Consider the following 5,084-nt stretch of genomic DNA (forward strand, 5'->3'; position numbering starts at 1 on the left):
GTAAAGTTTTTTTTATATCTTGTGTAATAATCCATCAACTTCTTTTATTTGTGAGGTTTCTCTGTTTTTATTTGTATTATTTTTCTTGCAGAGGGCCTGTGTTGGGTTCCCAGCTCACAACCTCCTTTAACTCCAGTTCCAGGGGATGCAATGCCTTCTGCTGACCTCCATGGGTACCAAGCACACACAGTGCACACACATACATGTAGGCTCTCACCCATTCACATAAAGTTAAACTTTAAATAAAGTTTAAAAACATTTCCTAGGCAAGCAAGAATGTCATCTGAACATGGAGGCAGTGCTGTTTTTCACCTTCAATCTGTATGTGTGTCTTTTATTTCCGATTGTTGTCCTTCTGCTCAGATAAAACTCACAACACCGTGTCAAGTAAGAGAGGGAAACGTCAGGAATCCCTGGGTGCTCCAGGTCTCGGAAGAAAGCTGTTCTGACTTTCATCATTCAGTGCAGGGTTGGCTGTGCGTCTGCTGTAGAAGCTCCTTTGTACGTTGGAGGAGATCCCATTATTCCTATTATTCTGAGTTTTTAAAAAATGAATTTGTCACAATTAGTGTTCAGTTTGGTTAAATATTTTAATATAAAGATTGCCAAAATGTAAAGATGTTCTTCTTCAGCTTGTGTGTGTGGTGGACTGCCCTGTCTGAATACTCCAGATTTTGAACCAGCCTTGCATATATGGAGCAAATTGTCTTGTTTCCTTTCTTGCTTGTTTGTTTGTTTGTTTATTTATTTATTTACTTACTTACTTATTTACTCATTTACTTACATACTGGCTTTCCTGGGCTGCTGGTTTATTCAGGTCAGGACTCAGTTCAAGTCCTAGGAACTTGCCAGTATGTCAATCCTTCAGCCCTTGTTATCCTAAATCCTCCTTTATACCTGTTGGGGACCCACTTTTCCAGTGATTGGTGACATCGCTTTCATCAAAAACCCATACAGGGAGTTGGGGATTTAGCTCAGTGGTAGAGCACTGCCTAGCAAGCACAAGGCCCTGGGTTCGGTCCTCAGCTCCAGAAAAAAACAAAAAACAAAAAACCATACAGGCTTAGGGCTCCCTGTGAACAAGATAACTTCAATACAACCATAGACAAACACAGGCAACCTCGGTTTTTCACTTGGTTGATGGATTTTTTTGGATCACCAATAATAAAAATCATCCAAATGCTTAAGCTAGATGTTAAAAAACAATTTTTACTTTCCATTCGATGATGAATTCTATTCTTTAAAGATTCCTAAGACAGTTGAGTCTTTTCAAACACATGCTTCAAGTGACTAATGGCATGAAATGGTTTTAAAGTTAGGAGTTTCTGTTTCTGACAAACATGGTAGTGACTGGCCTTATAACTGGGTAATGTATAGCTAGTATATCACAAGAATTATATCGCCTCCAGCCTGTAGGAAACAGTCAGTCTATGGGTTGGTGTGCAAGCAATCAACAAAGAAAATTGCAAGCATGAAAAATAGAGGAATAAATGGGCTGATCCCATTCGATTTTATATTCTGAGAAGTGACTGCTTCCTCCGCGGTGGGTATGATGAATGCCTCAGTGCATTCTGGGAGCATATCCTATTCTGGGTAATGAAGACGTGGAATCCAGAAAGATACTATTAGAGTGTAGGCTAAAGGCTTTACAGTATGGCCCTGAAATAATGAAGAGGAGGAAGGAGAGGGGGAGGGGGAGGGGGAGGGGGAGGGGGAGGAAACCTGAGCCTAAGACATCTGACTAAGAGTGAGTGTTCTGCGAGCACTGTCACAGTTCAGCTTTAAGACCGAAAGTCAGAATGCGGAGGAAGTGGAAGGACTGGTGCTCAAGGGTGTTGTTTGTAGACTGCTTCTAGAAATGACAAATTCGAGTCGTACACACCTTCCTGAGACGTCTCATCCTCCAGGCGGGGGTGGGGTGGGGGTGGGGATGAGTACATTTAATGTGGAGTGGCAGCTGCTCGGCTCCTGCAGGTGACAAGAACTGGAGCCAGGTTACTGCAGAGATCGCCCAAGTTATCTCCCTCCACTTCGGAGGACTGTTCTGCTATTTAACTTCTTTTGGCATAAGATGTTGATAACACGGACAGAAGGCAGGTCTCCAAAGGGAGTAGAAATTGAACTGTTGAGCAAACAAGAGAAATTGCCTGACTATGCTCAGACTGGGATTATTAACCCTGGGTCTAAAACCTTATAGACAAGGTTTCTAATGCTCGGCTTTTTAGTAGAACCCCCGACAATGCTGCTTACAAAGCAGCCCGCTGCTCTCTGCACCAAGGCATTGATCTAAGAGCTAGGGCAAGGCATGGGAACCTACCATTTTTCGGGCACATCATCAAGAGCGTTTGCTGACATCAAGAGTGTGTGCTCATGCGGTTCATAGGGAAACAAGGAATTGAACCAGAGGTTGTTCATGTTATTTCCCATCAAAACATTTAACTGTACCCACTTGTGTCCTTAGAACTGGTATGTAGCTGAATTCAAAAGTGATGGGTGTATTTGTTTGATGGAAGAGATTCCAAAACAGTATTTTAAGGTTGCGATATATAACTACTACTTCATTCACCCATATTTACAATGTATGTAGTGTGGGTGTGTCTGGACATACATGTGTCTGAATGTGCACATGTGTGTGCAAGAGTGTGACTGCATGTGTTCGTGAGCGTGCATGTGTGTATGTGTGCATATGCATGCATATTCGTGTAAGTGTGTGCATGTACGTGCATGTGTGCATGCTTGTGTGTGTGTGTGTGTGTGTGTGTGTGTGTGCTTGTGGTAGGGTGGGAGAGAGGGAGAGGGGCACAAACATGGATTGGAAAGAATGAAAATGAGTGTGATTGGGTGAGGAACTTGAATTTGGCCAAGTTGAGGGGACATTATGACCATGATTATTAAGACATCAGCAACTTTAAGAAGAATCTTCACTTATACTTGGCAACAAGAAATGTACTTTGAGAGTGAGACCACCTACCAAGAATTCCAAGGTATAACAACGTAAACTCATAAGAATTAAGAGAGCCCAGATGAAGGAAGGTGTTTCAGGAGTTCTCTAGTGGAAACAGTTACTGATGGAATGTTTCTTCAGTCTCAGCCATGAAGCATACAGTTGATTGTCGCTGTGTTTGGTTGTACCTTGGCAACTCCCTCAATCCCTAGCTCATTCCTATTCCTAAGTATCAGCTCCCAGTGTTCATACCTTTGTACTTGGAATCCCCAATGGCCACACCTGGCAGAATCTCAGGAGCTTTTCCTAGCAGGCAACACAAAATCACCACAGCCTCCTATGGACCAGAGAAAGCAACAGAAATCAAGGAACAGAACACCCACCCAAAAAAGGCAAGACAGACTATCAGTACCTGAAGTTACAATCTTCCCAAACTCAGATGCCTGGACACCAGCTCAAAACCCATGAATAACATCCAGGGCAGTATGTCCCCATTAGAGCCAAGCAACCCTACTGATACAGACCCTGAGAAACACAACATCACTGAAGCACAAGTAAGGGCCCTAAAATAGACCTGATGGATAGGGGAGAGGTCCTTAAAGAGCAGATGAATAAACCCAGTAAAGAAATCCATACAGGGGAGCCACAGGGTGACCTGGGATGGGATCCTCCCAGTCTCCAACTGCCCTGAGAGCTGGGGCTGTATCACAGCCCTCAGATAGAAGACCTGCCTGCAGAGAGCTGGTCTGCCAGGAGTACTCTCCCTCCTAAGCCCACAGGTAGGACCCCACTTTCTCTCTACTGACTGTTCTAAGAGAGATCCTCTGGGAGTGCAAAGGGCTCAGGAGATGCCCGGTAGCATGGGACAGGACCCTTCCAGTCTCCATCTGTGCCCAGAGCTGGGGTGGTTCCACAGCTCTCGAACCCAAAACCTGCCTGCAGAGAGCTGGTCTGCCAGGAGCACTCTAACTCCAAAGATCACGGGCTCACAGGCCCACAGGAGGGGAAAGCTCCAGTCAGAGACAGCAAGACCAACTAATATTAGAGATAACCAGATGGTGACAGGCAAATGCAGGAACCTAAGCAACAGAAACCAAGACTGCTTGGCATCATTAGAACCCAGCTCTCCCACCACAGCAAATACTGGATATCCCAACACACCTGAAAAGCAAGATTTGGAAAAGCATCATCTCATGATGATGATAGAGGACTTTAGGAAGGACATAAATAACTTCCTTAAAGAAATATAGGAGAACACAGGTAAACAAGTAGAGCCCTTAAAGAGGAAGAAATCTATACAAACAAACATGGAAGGAAATGAACCAAAGAGTTCAAGACCTGAGAGTGGAAATAGAATCAATAAACAAACCCCAAGCTGAGGTAAATCTGGAAATGAGAAATTTAGAGACTAAGAGGCAAGCCTCACCAACAGAATACAAAAGTAGAAGGGAGAATCTCAGGTGTTGAAAATAATTGTAGAAGAAATGTATACATTGGGCAAAGAAAATTTAAATCTAAAACAACTCCAGCATGAAATATTCAGGAAATCTGGAATTCAATGAAAAGGCCAAATCTAGAAGAAGGAGAAGAAACACAGGTCAAAGGTACAGACAATATTTTCAACAAAATCAGAGAGGAAAATTTCACTAACCTTCCTAAGGAAGAAGATGCCTAGGTACAAGAAGTATGCAGAACACCAAATAGACTGGACCAGAAAAGAAAGTCTCCTCACTACATAATCAAAATGCTAAACACACAGAGAAAAGGAGTATTAAAACCAGCAGGGGGAAAAGATCAAGTAACACTTAAAGGCAGACATTAGACTAATACCCAACTTCTCTATGGGGACTCTAAAAGCCAGAGAGGCCTGAGGAGATGCTCTACAAACTCTAAGAGACAACAGATGCCAGCCCAGGTTACTATAGGCAGCTTTCAATCACAGTAGATGAAGAAAGACATTCCAAAACAAATCCAAATCTAAACAGCATCTTTTCTTTTCAAGTCCAGTCCTATAGAAGGCACAAGAAGGATCATAACTAAAAGAATCCTGAACAATAAAAGAACTTCTGGAGGTATAACCATCCCTGACTTCAAGCTGTACTACAGAGTAGTGATAAAAACTGTATGGTATTGGTTCAGA

Source organism: Rattus norvegicus, chromosome 9, assembly GCF_021556685.1.
Source record: "Rattus norvegicus strain SHRSP/BbbUtx chromosome 9, alternate assembly SHRSP_T2T, whole genome shotgun sequence".
Lineage (NCBI taxonomy): Eukaryota > Metazoa > Chordata > Mammalia > Rodentia > Muridae > Rattus > Rattus norvegicus.